This window comes from Neovison vison, chromosome 1 (genome assembly GCF_020171115.1).
Source record: "Neovison vison isolate M4711 chromosome 1, ASM_NN_V1, whole genome shotgun sequence".
Lineage (NCBI taxonomy): Eukaryota > Metazoa > Chordata > Mammalia > Carnivora > Mustelidae > Neogale > Neogale vison.
Window position 1 is genome coordinate 43,865,319 of NC_058091.1, and position 18,760 is coordinate 43,884,078.

Here is an 18,760-nt window from a genome sequence, read left to right on the forward strand (position 1 = left end):
GGTAAAACCGTGGTTTGTGGGGTAAAAAGATGAGTAACATACCATTTCTGCCGTAAAGAAATTTAGAATGTATGAAAGAGATAAGAGCAAGGCACAAAAAATTAAATGAAGATGCTGGTTGTAAACAACAAGAACTGCCAAAAGAAAGGCAAGTTAGGAACGGTTAATGTGTATTGATGACTTGTGGCATGCCAGTTGCTTGCCAGGACCTGTATGGTAGGTACTGTTACTATCCTCATTCCCAGTGAGGAAAGAGGAGACTAAGGCTGGGAAAAGGTATGTAACTTACTCTAAGTGATACAGTTCGTAACTGATGAGCTAAAATTCTAACTTGTATCTATCAGACACAAAAGTTCTGTCACTGAAGAATTCAAGCAGAAGCTAGAAAACTGGGTTGTGGGATAAAGGTTCAAGTAGGTGGGGTGCCTGGGTGGCTCAGTGGGTTAAGCCGCTGCCTTCGGCTCAGGTCATGATCGCAGGGTCCTGGGATCGAGCCCCGCATCGGGCTCTCTGCTCAGCCGGGAGCCTGCTTCCTCCTCTCTCTCTCTGCCTGCCTCTCTGCCTGCTTGTGATCTCTCTCTGTCAAATAAATAAATAAAATCTTTAAAAAAAAAAAAAGGGTTCAAGTAGGTGACCCCTAGCAACCCTTCAACCCTTCTATCTATAGGAGGCATGTTCACTAAGGGATTGAGAACTCAGAGGCACTTGACTAAGAGGTCAGGGTAAGAGTTGTGGGGGTGTCAGTGTGTGTGCATGTGTTGTGTATATAGAGGAAAGAGTTACAGCAAGGTTTAGTGAGTGAGGATTTCACTATACAACATGGGGAAAAAAGAGCAGATGATTTTGAGTCAAGCTTTGTAGAATACTTCCATTTAAAAGACAGGAAGATAAAATAATACTGGTGAAAGAAACACAGGAGTAATCAGAATAACAGGAGAGGAGATGATATTTACAGATAAACAACCCATAGAGAAGCATGAATAACTATGCCTATATGGAAATATTAGACATCCCTATTAACTAACTTAAGAAATAGTACCATATCATTATATAATTAAGTCGTAGCAGTCTAAATTTCAAATGAAAGTTTTTCAATTTGTAAAACTATAAAATCATAAATCAGAATGGCTAGACTCTATTCTTTTTAAGGCTTAAGGCTGTTAGGAAGAAATTGGCACTGGGAGTTTTAAATCTTTTTTTTCTCATTTCCCTTTTTTCACATGAGTACCTTGAATTTGCATGAAGATGCAGCTTGTCCTTTGAATTTGACTGTCTTTATTTTGTGCTTGATTTGAGGCTAAAATTTAGTGTTGTATATTCTCTGAACCAATGTGTCTGTCTGCCTCTGAAGTACATGTCTCCTCTTGAATATCTTTATGACTCATAATTAAATTTTAAATCATCTATTCATTTTCAACCTATATAATTCCTCCAGGCTATGTGCTTTTGCTCATGAATGTGAACAGCCAGAACCCTAGAAATAATTATCCAATTTTTCCAAGTGTAAAATGTGGAGCTTGGGGGTATATTTTGGCTCCCAGAGGTATCAAGAATTAACAAAGGAAATAGCATAGTGTCAATATGAAGCTGAGCTCAACAACCCCCTATTAAATGGGCAAGATATATGAAAGCCTCTTCTTGGTAAATCTAAATATTGCTAAGAAAGAGTTCTCAAAACTATATAACAGAGGGACCCAAGGTTCATCAGCTTCTGAATGTTTTCTCAAGGCCTTGTTGCTGACTGGTTACCATTTGGAATAACAAAGAGATAGAAACTCAAATATCAGAATGCGTTTTTGAGGGGAAAAAAAGGTCAGAAAGTGGTGATTTTTCTCAAGAGAATACCGTTACCTGATTCCATCTCAATATATATAACAGTAATTCCCCATTGATCCAAAACCTTTGGGGAAAGTGGAACTGCACCAAAGCAGAGAGTCTGGCCAACTGAAGTCTGCTCCTTCAGGCAAGATGTTATTGGAATCATTCTTGTTAGAAAGCTTTCACCAACACCCTGTCTCACTACACAGAAAATGCTGCTCTTTGTGGCATGTGTTCTGGATGAAGTGGACATTCATCCTATGAACATCAGTTACTGTTCTGTACAAGTGGTGATATGGAGGAGCATCTAGAAGTTACCAAGGAATGTAGAACCATCTTCCTTCACTTGATTGGCTTTTGTATTTCTTCTGACTCTGCCATCAGCCATGACAGTGTCTACTGCTATATGTCTGTCCTTTCTGTTTCCAGTTGTTTTACTACTGTATACAGAGTTCTGAGAAAATTATACTAAGGCCTACTAAGGATTCACAATAAATAAATAATTTTTTTACTCAATCATAGTGTACCACTAAAGATATGTTTGGTTCATTTCTAGGATCAAGTCTATATACCAAAGACATTCATAGAGCTACCAGAAGTCCAAAGTCTAAGGACTGAATCCTAGTTTTCTTTTTCATAGCGTAGTTTCTCTATCACTGGTTTTGACACTGAAACATGTTGAAGAGTTGGGAAGATATCAAGGTCATGGAACACCAAAGCTATACTATATGGTTATATAAGTAAAAATTACTATCTATGAGTTAACAAAATTTTATTGAGCACTTAATATATGCCAGACATGATAAATCCCATAGTGTATGAGCCCTTTGCAAGTAAAGATTAGTCCTACCTTTATATTTGCAGTGTATAGCACAAGGGACGTATAATGAGTGTATGTAGAAAACAACTAGTGGTGGAATTACAATATTCATCTTGCCAAAAAAAAACTGGACTCAAAAAGTTAGGTGATTTGCTCAAGTTTGTATAGTTAGTGAGTGGCAGAATCATGACTTTAGCCCAGACCCTTTAATTTCAAACCTTTGCCTTTTCCCATTCTACCAGCTGGTCTGTGAAATTAACCTATATATGAAAATTTATATATTAATGATTATACAAGTTAGTCTCCAAAACACAGTAGTTTAAATAAGAGACAAACTTATTTCTCTCAGGGCACCTAGGTGGCTCAGTCGTTAAGCATCTGCCTTCGGCTGAGGTCATGATCCTGGTCCTGGGATCAAGCCCCACATCGGACTCCCTGCTCAGCAGGAAGCCTGCTTCTCCTTCTCCCACTCTCCCTGCTTGTGTTCCCTGTCTCACTATGTCTCTCTCTGTCAAATAAGTAAACAAAATCTTAAAAAAAAAAATTCTCTCACAAAATTCATGAGTGGGTGGTCCTAAATCCTTGAGGTGACCTTCAATCCTCAATATACTGCTTTTAATTTTGTATTCAAGGGAGCTGCTCTAGCTAGGGGTTCTCTGAGCCAACAGGAAATGAGAAAGAATCCAGTGAAATGCAGCTGTCCTTTCAAGGGACATACCACAGAAGCTATCTGTTCACATCTTCATGCCCACAATCTATCCACATTGTCAACTGGGGCTGTGTGCCCCACTAAAATGTGGGTATTGCATTGTCAAAGAAGGAGTAAATGAATACACTTGGATAACTAGCAGTCTGTGCCATAGGTCATTAACTACACACTGTTGGTTACTGGCCAGACTTCTTCCTGTTGTTTGTTCTTTTGATTTCTCACTCTGCAAGAGTAAAAGGAAGAAATTATATTTAAATCAATCCATTTGTCCAGGACTAGTAGCTCTGACTAAAAGAAGTTTGAGGGGATTGCCTGAAAACTATTGCAGTTCCATCTTTCATTACTATGCATAAGGAAGTAAGGGCAAGTTCAACATGGTGAGCAGAACACACACATGTCTTCTTGCCTCCCCAAATCCCCTAGAAATGCACAAAAGATAAAAACCTCTTCCTCTGAAAAACAGAGGAAGTTGCCTTATCTAATCAAAAAATGCTATAAATAATTCATGGAATAGAACGAGCAAATAAGACTGCATTAAAACACGAAGGTGGGGGGTGGGCAGCTCCTGGGTGACTCAGTCAGTTGGGCTTCTGCCTTCCACACGGGTCATGATCCCAAGGTCCTGGAATCAGGCCCTGCGACAGGCTTTCCCTCTCCCTCTGCTGCTTCCAATGCTTGAGCTCTCTCTCTCACACAAACACATAAATAAAATCTTAAAATTAAAAAATAAATAAATAATAAACAGAGCAGGCAAAACTCCAACAACAACAAATGCCTAAGGGCACCACCACTGAGATGAGAGCCATTCTTTTTTTTATTTACATATTTGACAGAGGAGGGACAGCATAAGCAGAGGGAGAAGATGAAGGTTCTCTCCACTGAGCAGGGAGCCCAACATAGGACTCAATCCCAGGACTCTGGGATCATGACCTGAGTTGAAGGCAGATGCTTAACCAACTGAGCAACCCAGGGGCCCCAGTGAGAGCCATTCTGACCAAGTGTGGCATCAGTGGCCATAGGGGAGGGTGACGGGGGATCATTATTAAGCACTGCTTGCTGGATAATGGGCTGGATGTGGTATATGCCTCCAATATTAAGCAGTGAAAACTGCTTTCCAAAAAAACAGGGTGATGACAAAAGGGTAGAGTTGGGTTCCCCCCACCCCCGGAAGGAACTCCACATATCAGTGTAAAAAAGAAAAATAAAGGTAACTCCAACAAAAGTTAAATGTATCATGATCTCATGGTCATGAGACATAGCCCTGTGCCCCGCTCCACACTCAGTGAGGAAGGAGTCTTCTTGTCCTTCTCCCTCTGCCCCTCAACACCACCCACTCTGTCACTCTCTCAAATAAATAAATAAATAAAAGTTTTTTTAAAAAAAGGAAATAATAATTGCATGAAGTGTTCAAGCTATCATGTTGCCTTTTACCCTGTCCACCATGTAGGCTAAGCTCAGAGGCACAGCACCTGAGGAAGAGTAAAGGCGCCATCAAACAAAACCCAGAGGCCTGGGAAGAGGCTGCAACACTGGGGAGGTTCTCACAAGATAACAAGGGACAGGAGAAGTCTTTCAAGAGAAGAAGAAAAGACAGAGGGAGAAAGACAATATCCTTCTATCCTCTCACTTCCCACCCACCCAGCCCGTATGGTCTTCCAGGTGGTGAGCAACACCACACCTGGCAAACAGAAGTATGGAACTGAAAAGAGATCTAATTTTTCAAAGTAAATAAGAATGTCAGAGAAAATATTAAAGAAGCCCCTCCTATGTTTGCAAAGTGCTATCTAAAGAGTCAACATATTCAATGCTTGATCACACTCTGCACCTTGTGGGTCTGTGGCAATGGTTTGGATAGTCCTGCTTTAAGTCATCTGCCACCATCACATCACCAAATAGCTCCTGCAAATTGCAATGGTCACTAACAAAGTCGCTGAAGACTGCAAGCGTTCTTTTTGTCTTTCTCTTACTTTAACTCTCAATATCATTTAATATGATCACCTGGCTTCCTCAAGTCTTTTTGTTCCTTTGGTTTCCATCATACCAATGACCCTCATGTTCCCCCCGCCCATCTCCTTTGCACTTTTGTACATTCCATAGCCAGGATCCTGGCAGAAAACACATGATACGCTGAAATTAACAGAAGTCTCTTTCCAGGTGCGGCAGGGTTAAAGCAGAGCACCCAGGGACCAGTCGACAGGAAGTCATGACCTCTGCGTTTAAAGGGGCAAGAGGAGGAAAAGCTGTTACCCAGTCCTGAAGACCACTTGGATCCCTGGAAGAGAGGATACCTGAGAGGAGTTATAATAAAGAAGCACAGCCTCACCAGAACCATATCCACGCAGTGAGGGAACAAAGAGGGGATGGGAAATAAATCCCCTGACCTCTTTCTCTTCCTAGCCTCAAAGCCTACCAATGCTTCCTATTACCTGGCCTAAATGAAGCCAGAGGCAAGAAAGCCAGATGGCACAGTCAGAAGAGAGAAACTCCCCTCTCCCAAGCAGGGCAGAGAAAGGCTGGGAGTAGATGGAACAGGCAAACTGAAAATCATCAGCATGTTCCTCCATGCTTGGCTGTTAATTGAGATTTAATTTAAATGTTGGAGCTCCCTATGGTTCGAGCTCAAGCTCTCTCCACTTCTCCCTCTGACCTCAGTACAGGGGCAACCTCATCTGTACTCACAACTTCAATTTCTATCTACAGTCGATTGCTCTCAAATATATCTCTTGCCCAATCTCTCCTTTGAGTTTCAGATTTAAATATTCCCTTGACTTCTACATGTGGGTATAAAAGAACTAAGTCTCTTCAAATTAAACATTTCAAAATTATCTCACGGTCACTCCTGTTCCCTGCTGCCTGCCTCCCTGCTGCCTCCCACACAATATAAAACCCAGTCCTCTTCCTGTATTTTCTCTTGAATGGCACTACCACACACTCAGTCACCAAGCCAGAAACCTACGAATCATCCTTGAGACTTCCCTGTTGTCTTCTACACCTAATCTAATAGATCTTTACTTGTCTATTTCTTTCCACCTCTACTGACTCATCTGGGGACAGCCTCCCACCTCCACTACTGTATTAACTGGTAGTTATAATTACCAGTCCTCTTCTATGTAGTCTTAATTGCTCACTATTCTCCATTCACACTCACACTGATTTTTTAAAATGTAAATCCAATCCTGTCAACACCACCCCCATCCCACCCCTACTTCATCTTAAAACCTTTCCCATTGCTCTTAGGATAAAAAGCAAAGTATTAAAAGAACAAAACTCCTGCCTTACTCTCCTTTACCCTCAATCATCTAGCTGCCTTGGCCTTCTCTCAGATCTTTGAATACACAACATTTTCCATCCCACAGAGCCTTTGCATGTGCTCCTCCGTTTTTGAAACACTTTATCCTCACTCTTCTCACTCAGTTTACAAAACTGAACATGAGATTTACACTTCCTGAAACCCCTGACTCTCCATTCCTGTTACACTTCCATAGAACCATTTTCCTTTCCTCTATAGCACTTATTTTTTATCTATAATCATAACTTAAAGGATTATTCAATTAATGACTAGCTCCTCCTATGCCAATTATCTATTGCGGTGAAAGTAGTGGCTTAAAACAGTATTTATTATAATTTCTCATGATCCTGAGGCTTGGCTGAGGGTGCTTCTTGCTGCTCCCTTCAGCTGCTGGATAACTTAGAGATTAGGCTTGACTAGGATAGCTGAAAGAGCTGAAACTCCCTCTCCATGTGAACTTTCATCCTCAAGAGAGTTAAAACAAGCTTCTTCACAGGATAGCAGAAGTGTTCTAATCAGGGAAGAGTAGAAGCTCCCATGAAGGAAGACCAGAAGTCCTCTAACAGAGTAAGTCATAAAGTCAACCCAGATTCAAGGTGTGGAAAAATAGATTCTCTCTCTCTTTTTTTTTTTTTTAAGATTTTATTTATTTATTTGACAGACAGAGACCACAAGTAGGCAGAGAGGCAGACAGAGAGAAAGGGAGGGAAGCAGGATCCCCACTGAGCAGAGAGCCTGATGTGGGGCTCAGTCCCAGGATCCTGAGATCATGACCTGAGCCAAAGGTAGAGGCTTTAACCCACTGAGCTACCCAGGCGCCCCTAGATTCTCTCTCGATAGAAGGAGCTATACAGTAATTTGTGACCATGTTTATTATCCCACACTGCCTCTAGAATACTAACTCCAGAAAGGCAGCAAATATGTCTCTCTTGCTTATTGCTGGAACCCCATTTACTCAAAATACATTTGTGGATTGTTTCCTTCACTGTGCAGAAGCTTTTTATTTTTATGTAGTCCAATAGTTTATCTTTGCTTTTATTGTCCTTCCCTCAGGAGACATATCTAGAAAGAAGTTGCTATAGCCAACATCAAAGAAATTATTACCTGTGTTCTCTTGTAGGATTTTTATGGTTCCACTTCTCACATTTAGCTCTTCCATTCATTTAGAATTTATTTTTGTGTACGGTGTGAGAAAATGGTCCAGTTTCATTCTTCTTTATGTTGTTGTCCAGTTTCCCAACACCATTGGTTTCAGGGACTGTCATTTTTCTATTGGATATTATTTTGTCAAAGATTAATTTACCATATAATTGTGGGTTCATTTCTGGGTTTTCTATTCTGTTCCATTGGATCTCTGTGTTCATTTTTGTGCCAGTACCATACTGTTTTGATCACTGCCACTTTGTAATATAACTTGAAGTCCGAAATTGTAATGCTTCCAGCTTTGGTTTTCTTTTTCAAGATTGCTTTGGCTATTTGGGTATTTTGCAGGTCCATACAAATTTTAGGATTGTTTATCCTATCTCTTTGTAAAATGCTATTGATATTTTGATAGGAAGTGCATTAAATGTGTGCAAATAACATATCCAACAAAGTTTTAGTGTCAAAATATATAAAGAACCTTGAAAACTCAACATCCAAAAAAGAAATGATTCAGTTAAAAAATGGGCAGAAGACATGATTAGACATTTTTCCAAAGAAGACATACAGATGCCTAACAGACACATGAAAGCATGCTCAACATCACTCTTCATCAGGTAAATGCAAATCTAAACTACACCTCACACTGGTCAGAATGGCTAATATCAACAACACAGTAAACAACATATGTTGGCAAGGATGTGGAGAAAGAGGAACCCTCATACACCATTGGTGGGAATGCAAGCTGGTGCAGCCACTCTGGAAAACAGTATGGAAGTTCCTCAAAACATTAAAAATAGAGCTGCCCTATGGTCCAGCAATTGTACTACTAGGTATTTACCCAAAGGATACAAAACTACTGATCTGAAGGGACACCTGTAACCTGATGTTTATAGCAACATTATCAATGATAGCCAAATTAAGAAAGAGACCACATGTCCATCAGCTAATGAATGGATAAAGAAGGTATTGTATGTATATACATACAATGAAATATTAGCCATAAAAAATAATGAAATCTTGCCTGCTGCAATGACGAGGCTAGAGCTAAAGAGTATTATGCTAAGTGAAATAACTCAGAGAAAGATGAATACCATATGGTTTCACTCATATGTGGAATTTAAGAACAAAATAAATGAATATAGAGGGTAAAAGCAGAACACCAGGAAACAGACTGCTATAAACTATAGAGAACAAACTGATGGCTACTGGGGGTGCCATCATGCTAGCTGGGGGTGATGGGTGAAATAGGCTATGGGGATTAAGGTGTACACTTGTGATAAGCACTGAGTGTTGTATGTAACTGTTGAATCACTAAATTCTATACCTGAAAAGTAATAATTGCATTGTATGTTAAGTAATTGGAATTTAAATAAAACTTTAAAAAAACACAAAATATTTTGAGGAACCTCCATGCTGTTTTCCAGAGTGGTTGCACCAGCTTGCATTCTCACCAACAGTGTAGGAGGGTTCCCCTTTCTCCGCATCCTCGCCAGCATCTGTCATTTCCTGACTTGTTGATTTTAGCCATTCTGACTGGTGTGAGGTGATATCTCATTGTGGTTTTGATTTGTATTTCCCTGATGCCGAGTGATGTGGAGCACTTTTTCATGTATCTGTTGGCCATCTGGATGTCTTCTTTGCAGAAATGTCTGTTCATGTCCTCTGCCCATTTCTTGATTGGATTATTTGTTCTTTGGGTGTTGAGTTTGCTAAGTTCTTTATAGATTTTGGACACTAGTCCTTTATCTGATATGTCATTTGCAAAAATATCTTCTGTCAGCTGTCTTTTGGTTTTGTTAACTGTTTCCTTTGCTGTGCAAAAGCTTTTGAACTTGATGAAATTCCAATAGTTCATTTTTGCCCTTGCTTCTTGCTTCACTTGCCTTTGGCGATGTTCCTAGGAAGATGTTGCTGCGGCTGAGGTCGAAGAGGTTGCTGCCTGTGTTCTCCTCAAGGATTTTGATGGATTCCTTTCTCACATTGAGGTCCTTCATCCATTTTGAGTCTATTTTTGTGTGTGGTGTAAGGAAATGGTCCAATTTCATTTTTCTGCATGTGGCTGTCCAATTTTCCCAACACCATTTATTGAAGAGGCTGTCTTTTTTCCATTGGACATTCTTTCCTGCTTTGTCAAAGATTAGTTGACCATAGAGTTGAGGGTCTATTTCTGGGCTCTCTATTATGTTCCATTGGTCTATGTGTCTGTTTTTGTGCCAGTACCATGCTGTCTTGTGACCCAGCAATTGCACTACTGGGTATTTACCCTAAAGATACAAACGTGATCCAAAGGGGCACGTGCCCCCGAATGTTTATAGCAGCAATGTCCACAATAGCCAAACTATGGAAAGAACCTAGATGTCCATCAACAGATGAATGGATCAAGAAGATGTGGTATATATACACAATGGAATACCATGCAGCCATCAAAAGAAATGAAATCTTGCCATTTGTGACAACATGGATGGAACTAGAGCGTATCATGCTTAGTGAAATAAGTCAAGTGGAGAAAGACAACTATCATATGATCTCCCTGATATGAGGAAGTGGTGATGCAACATGGGGGCTTAAGTGGGTAGGAGAAGAATAAATGAAACATGATGGGATTGGGAGGGAGACAAACCATAAGTGACTCTTAATCTCACAAAACAAACTGAAGTTTCCTGGGGAGAGGGGAGTTGGGAGAAGGGGGGTGGGTTTATGGACATTGGGGAGGGTATGTGCTTTGGTGAGTGCTGTGAAGTGTGTAAACCTGGCAATTCACAGACCTGTACCCCTGGGGATAAAAATATATGTTTATAAAAAAATAAAAAAATATATACAGAAAAAAACCACAAAATATATTTGTAGAGTATTTGATACATGCCAGGCAATATGTATATGCTAGGCACTCAAAAAGTATTTTTGATAAAGAAAAGAGAGAGGAAGAAAAGAAACAGTCCCAGTCACAGCTCTGTTGTTTCAATAAACAAAAGACTTGCCACAAATTATAAACACATTTTATTCAATGTGGACAGTGACTTATTTTGTATATACTGGAATTAGGACAATGTGATATCGTGGAAAGAGCTCAAAGCTGAAAGTGGGAGGTCTGGGCTTTAAATAAAATTCTCCCCTTAGGTAACTGTGTGCTTTTAGGCATAAGACCTTTCTGGAACTCAGTCTCTTCATCTGCAAAATGGTAGTAGGGTTGAAAGATATTTTTGTCTGCTTTATGTAGGCCAGGACCCAGAACAATAGTTGGTACACAGTAGGCAGTCAATAAGTATTTGTTGAATAAATGAATGAATGAATGAATGAGTGAAAAAATGAATTTTAAAAGAAGTAGTTACTCTCCAACTCCCCTTCCAATTCTAATATTTTATAATTCTAGTCCCTGGAATTTCTGTAATCATTTCATGGTATTGTACTGCCAAATATATTCCACCTCTGGCAGCAGAGATAGCTAAACCTGTTTGCTTCTATAATCTCAAAATACAAAGCATAATTCCCTAAGCTTCTCCAGCTGAGAGAGAAAAGATTTTCACCATAACCAGATCAACTGACTACAGTCTTTAGTGGGTTTGCTTATTTATTAAACAACAACAAAAGGAATCTTTGAGAAAAGGGGAAGCAATTACCCACATCACATCTTACAATACATACAAAAATATATATATATTTGCCACAAACTTCAAAAAAAAAAAATGTGACAGAAGGGAGTTGTGGGAAATTGGAAGGGGAGGTGAACCATGAGAGACTATGAACTCTGAAAAACAATCTGAGGGGTTTGAAGGGGCGGGGAGTGGGAGGTCGGGGTACCAGGTGGTAGGTATTATAGAGGGCACGGATTGCATGGAGCACTGGGTGTGGTGCAAAAATAATGAATACTGTTATGCTGAAAATAAATAAAAAATAAATTTAAAAAAAAAAAAAAACAATACATACAAACCCAGCAGGCTCTGGTAAGTGCAATCTTTTGGTGGAGGCAGAGTGAAAGTTCCATAAATATCATTTTCCCTAAGCAGGACAGACAGACTAACAGACCACAATATCATTTCAGTTTGCCTTTGTTACGGATTTTCTTCTAAGACACTGGCCCTTTTTTGCGTGAGCATTTCAGAACTACAAACAGCTCTGTCAAGGGTGTTCGCTTCCCCTCCATCCTTCCTCGTAGATAACAGTGTAATATGACACCGGCCAAAACTTCCACAAAGTGACAGAATCATGGGGCGCCTGGGTGACTCAGTGGGTTAAAGCCTCTGCCTTTGGCTCAGGTCATGATCCCAGGGTCCTGGGATTAAGCCCCGCATCGGGCTCTCTGCTCAGCAGGGAGCCTGCTTTCCTTCCTCTCTCTCTCTCTCTGCCTACCTGTGATCTCCGTCTGTCAAATAAATCAATAAAATCTTTAAAAAAAAAAAAAAGTGACAGAATCATAACACCTCAGCCAAGGAAGCAAGTATCCCCACAAACACCAGCATCAGCCAACCAAGGTCTCAGGGAAGGACAGAGAACATCTTCTCTCTGCAGGAACTGCATGTAGCCCCAACCTAACTCATGCCCCAGCCAGTGCAGCCAGGGCCATCAGCCAATGTCGGTCAACATCAGCGCCTTGCACTAGAAGCTGACTGTACTCAGCTGCTATTCCCTTAGTCACTTTGTATCAGATCTTCTGCATGACACAAAAAACATAGTTGAAAAGGGCATGGCCTGTGAATCAGAGAGATTTGTCACTTATGCTTACAAAGCCATATGACCTGGGACAAGTTCTACGAAATACAGTGTGTAAGTTCTAGCTTGGCGAGATGGAGCAAGAATTTTTACTCTGCCTGTTTCATTGCAGGAAAATCACTGTTTCATTGTTGTTTTTGGTCACTGAGTAAATAATAAATACAGCTCTCACTGTTTCTTGCTCTATCTGAACCCCCATTCTAACTATAGTGGACTTTTGCTTTCCAATTTATTTACTTTTGTGTAGTTGATATTTTTAATCAATATTTTTATCTTTTTCCAGGGATGAAATTATATTACATACTGAATAGCCTTTTTTAAAATTTCTATTCCAGTATGTCCCTCTAGCAGCACTGAGATTCACTGCTCCAGTTTTTTCAACTAGAAATCAAAAATGTTTATTATTAAGTAGGTACATGTGCTTATTAATTAAAAATCATTGAGTATGACTGCTGAATGTTCAGGGAGAAATCCGAGGCTGTGAGATACACAGGAGTAAATTCTCAGAGAAAGAATAGAAATGCCTTTTTAGGACAACTGATGAAATGAGAAGGCTTTTTGTGTTTAGCAAATGTGTTAATCGTATGAACTCTGCTTCCATGTGCTTCCAAGGCTGGCACAGGGGGATGCAAGAACTGGCCCAGAATGGTTTGTGTGCACTCCAACTCATTTAATATTACGTTTTTATTTATGCTCACAGCTGCGGCTCTCATGTGTCTTATTTTTAGAAGCTGAAAAATAAAAGTAAGGAACAAAAAAGAAAAGGTGTTTTTCTCTACCGAATTTTCAACAATTAAAGAACAAATTCTAAAATCCAAGGGGATGTTTAGAGAAAATGGTAAAAATGGAAAAGACAGTTTGGGCTTCCAATACATTCTGGAAATAAATTTTGTTAAAAAAATGAAAATGCAATGCTTGGACCTGGGGGGAATTAAAAGCTAAAACATCAGGGGGTGCCTGGGTGGCTCAGTGGGGTAAAGCCTCTGCCTTCGGCTCAGGTCATGATCTCAGGGTCATGGGATCGAGCCCCACATCGGGCTCTCTGCTCAGCAGGGAGCCTGCTTCCTCCTCTCTCTCTCTCTGCCTGCCTCTCTGCCTACTTGTAATCTCTCTCTGTCAAATAAATAAATAAAATCTTTAAAAAAAAAAAAAAAAGCTAAAACATCATGGGTATCTGATGCCTCCCAAATTCCTGCAGAGCTATGCTACTTTTTCTTAAAATTGATGGACTTCTGTGTTTGCAACAATGGTCTAGGTCTGTTCAGGTATTTATTAAAGATGAGACAGACTTTTCATTACACTTAGGGACCTGGCTTGTTATGGAGAAAAACAAACCTGCTTTCAGACTAAATATAATAAAATCCTCTCTAAATCCAGACTTTGGATATGTCTTAAAACATGAAAAAATTCAGAATATCCTTATAACTAAAGACCAGGGAAAATTATAAAATCAACATGTGTATTTGAGCTTGTAGATCACAAATCTTTATCTTTTTTAGGATTTCTGAGATGGAGAAAGCTTTGGTGGAATATCAACACATAGAAGGAAGTCAGAAATCTCAAGAAATGAAGAAAACAATAGCAACCAGATGCCAAAGAACACAGGGGTAGTGATTGTGCAAAATTAGGGAAAATTTAGAACTCAGAGGTGGAGGAGGGATGGATCTAGATTTTGTGGGGCATAAGCTTCATATAATGGAAGATGAGAGAGACCTCTTTAAAAGAAAAGGAATTAAAAATTACAAACACAAAATTGGGCCCAGGTCTTTGGAAGGGGCCTGTGTAAGGGAGGGGCACTGAAGCTTACATTCCCTTAGTTTCATAGTAGAGCTACCACAAATAAAAGACAAAGGAATAGATTTATGGGCCCCAATTCAATAGCTGTAAATTCTGATCTCATCTCTCCCATCAATACTTTATGAGTGAGTTATATATTTTCACTGTACATTCCATATCTTATCTGGCCAATAGTGTTTGTAATACATGATGCGGTGAAAAAGAGAATGGCCTTGGTATTATCATGAAAATGACTTAATAGAACTTGAGGTTTGAGATACACCTGTGAATCCGTAAAGATAACTAGGCCCCTAACATAGCTTTTCCTCTGTTATTCAAATTACGGCTTAATTCATACTTCTCTATATTCGATTACCTAATCAGCCAACAACATTTACTGAGTTCCTACTATGTATCAGTTACACTAAGTGCTGGGAACACTGACATGAACAAGACAGGTAAGTCCCTGCTCCTTGTGGGGCTTCACTTAGGTTGAGACTACTAGATGATTAATGAATAAGAATAGCCACAGAAAAATGCAGTGATTAGCTAGGAATAATATCGATGAAGAAAATGCAGGCATTTTCTTAGGGGCATTTATTTATAAAGAGGCATTTATTTTAGGGCCACCTGGGTGGCTCAGTGGTTAAAGCCTCTGACTTCAGCTCAGGTCATAATCCCAGGGTCCTGGGATCAAGCCCCACATCAGGCTCTCTGCTCAGTAGGGAGCCTGCTTCCCGGTCTCTCTCTCTCTCTCTCTCTGCCTGCCTCTCTGCCTATTTGTGATCTCTGTCTGTCAAATAAATAAAAAAAATCTTTAAACAAAAAAAAGAGGCATTTATTTTAGATCAGCTTCTATGATAACCTCATTATAAGACTTGAAAAAGTGAAGGAAATGAATTGTGGTTCTCGGGAAGCTTACCTAGTAGTACAAGTAGGACAAGTCTATGAGGCAAGAAAGGCAGAAATAGTCAAATATTTTAAGAGAAATAAAAGAAAAGGAGGTGAGTATTCAAAGGAAGGAAGAAGAATAAGAAAGTTCACCTGAAGGAGCTGACATCTGAGCTGTGTTTCAAAGGATGGATGAGTTTCACCCAGACAATTCTAGGAGGAGGATAGCACATCCATGTGAGATGCTGAAGTTTAAATACAAAATTTAGTGAGATAGCCTCACTGTTCACAATTAACATCTTTAAATGCCTAGTCAGAAAGCTTTAATATTTGGGGTTTTTTTAGAATGTAATCTATATATTTCATGTAGCTATGGTAGCTGTATGAGAAAACTTAACTACAGTGCATTTTTACTTGAAGTACAGGTAGGAACTGTGTAAATATACATCAGCATTACTTTTCATTAAATGTGACTTAGTTACAGCAGCTTACTAATTAAATTGCAGTTTATCAACACATTGAAACTGTTTCCACTAATGTCAAAAGCACATTTGCATTGCTAAAGAGATTTAATGTTATTTATTTATTTATCTATCTATCTATTTATTTATTTATTTTTGGTGTTCCATAATTCACTGTTTATGTACCACACTCAGTGCTCCATGCAATACCTACCCTCCTTAATACCCACGACCAGGCTCACCCATCCCACACTCCTCCAAAACCTTCAGTTTGTTTCTCCGAGTTCACAGTCTCTCATGGTTTCTCTCCCCTTCCAATTTCACCCAACTCACTTCTCTCCATCTCCCCATGTCTTCTGCGTTATTCCTTATGCTCCACAAGTAACTGAAACTATATAAGTGACTCTCTCTGCTTGACTTATTTCACTCTGCATAATCTCTTCCAGTCCTATCCATGTTGATACAAAAGTTGGGTATTCCTTCTTTCTGATGGAGACATTGTACTCCATAGTATATACAGATCACATCTTCTTTATCCATTCATCTGTTGAAGGGCATCTTGGTTCTTTCCATAGTTTGGCGACTGTGGCCATTGCTGCTATGAACATTGGGGTACAGATGGCCCTTCTTTTCACTACATCAATATCTTTGGGGTAAATACCCAGTAGTACAATTGCAGGGTCATAGTGAAGAGAGATTTTTAATTTCTTGAGGAATCTCCACACTGTTTTGCAAAGTGGCTGCACCAGCTTGCATTCCCACCAAAAGTGTAAGGGGTTTCCCTTTCTCCACATCCTCTCCAGCACTTGTTGTTTACTGTCTTGTTGATTTGGGCCATTCTAACTGGTGTAAGGTATGTATCTCAATATGGGTTTTTTTTTTTTTTAGATTTTATTTATTTATGTATCAGAGAGAGAGGGCGAGAGAGCAAGCACAGGCAGACAGAGTGGCAGGCAGAGGCAGAGGGAGAAGCAGGCTCCCTGCAGAGCAAGGAGCCTGATGCGGGACTCGATCCCAGGACGCTGGGATCATGACCTGAGCCGAAGGCAGCTGCTTAACCAACTGAGCCACCCAGGCGTCCCTCTCAATGTGGTTTTAATCTGAATCTCCCTGATGGCTAGTAATCATGAGCATTTTTTCATGTGTCTATTAGCCATTTGCATGTCTTCATTGGAGAAGTTTCTGTTCGTGTCTGCTGCCCATTTTTTGACATGTTTATCTGTTATGTGTGTGTTGAGCTTGAGGAGTTCTTTATAGATCTTGGATATCAGACCATTGTCTGTAATGTCATTTGCAAGTATATTCTCCCATCCTCTGGGTTGCCTCTTTGTTTTGTTGACTGTTTCCTTTGCTGTGCAGAATGAAATGTGACCATTCTCTTACACCATACACAAAGATAAACTCGAAATGAATAAAAGACCTCAACGTGAGGCAGGAATCTATCACAATCCTAGAGGAGAACATAGGCAGTAGCCTCTTCGGCATCGGCCACAGCAACTTCTTTCAAGATATGTCTCCAAAGACAAAGGAAACAAAAGCAAAAATGAACTTTTGGGACTTCATCAAGATCAATGTTATTTATTTTTGAGAGCATCTTAAAGGTTTGAGCTGCAGGGATATTTGCCTGCAAGTCCAAATAATTTGAAGATAAGGTTGACAAGATATTTTAAATTGTATTGAAACATACTGGAGGAAAATGAAATTATCTTCTCATTGTAAAAGGTCCTTTTCATGACCCATCATCCACAATTTTAATAAATTTTTTTCTATTGATTATCCTTTGAAATTTGAAGATATAAATTTATTAAGAATTCCATCATTTAAAGGGTAAATTTTTAATTCTGGAACATACCCCTGTCTTCACATAGAGTATGAAAAAAGAATACATGAATCAAATGTTTGGTGGGGGTTGTTTGGAGGGGTTTTATTGTTGGTGTTGGTCTTTCATGCTGTTTCTATTGTTGTTCTTTGTTTTATTTGTTTTTACATTTTAAGAGCACAGGCAAAGGTATTATTGCATATTCCTCTCCAAATTATGAGTGCTACTCTAATCTATATTTCATTTCCAGGAGGAGATCTAAACTAAAATAAACAAATATAGATTAAGCAGCCAATAAACCTGCTCTAGAAACAGGTGGCAAATTTCAAGTTCTCATTCAAAGAGAGCAAGCTTCCTATTATTTTCTCTCTAAATCTACTTCTTCCCAGTTGCTTTGTTGTGCTTTGGTGGCGATAATGGTCATGATGGCGATGATTTTAGACATATTCATCACCTGCCATAATGAGCAACTGTGTTAGGTATGAGCCATCCCTGAACTTGGCAATACACCATCTAGTAAGAAAGAGTCTTTGACAAGGATCAGGTAACATGGGACTAGGAAACAATCACAAATGACCCCAGCAGTAGAGCCATAATAACCCAGAGACCCAGTGGTTCATGGACCTCATAGGAGGGTGAGACTGAAGGGTCTCTCAATGGTTGAAGAGAGACAATCTTGCAAATTTGTCTTTGTCTAAGGAAATCCTGCTATCATGGGCACCCAGCATCTGCCCTTCAGGGAACAAGAATTAAATCAAAAGTTCTATTTGTTATTTACTATAAGCAATAGAACTGCTAATTTATTACCTGCTCAGAAACTAGAGTGCTCTTAGTCCTATGGTAAGGACAGGGAGTTATTCACTACATAAATATGGGTGAGGGGAAGAAGGCCAGATGGAGCCGATGGCCAGGATTTAGAAACAGCCTTAGAGACATACCACTTGTTTTTCAATTGACAGGGTGAAGTTTCTCTAAATCAGTTCTCCTCATCGTAACAGAGCTCTCAAGTTTGCCAATGAGACATCATCTTCCTCTTCATGTAGTAAAATTCTAACCAACATAACTGCTTCTCTAGATTAATCAACAAAGACAGAATACTGATTGTCCCAAGAATGAAAATAGCAAAAATACCTTAGTTTTCAAGAGAAAAGAAATTGAGTAAAGTTATAATCATCTCTCCTTGCATTCACAGAGAATCACTTCCCAGGAAGTTTCTAGGAGAATGGAATACAACGTGGTCAAGAAAAGTCCAACACTGAGTTATCCCTCCGTTGATCCATCCATTAATCCATGTTCCAGTTATAATAATGGCCTCATTCCCAAGCCC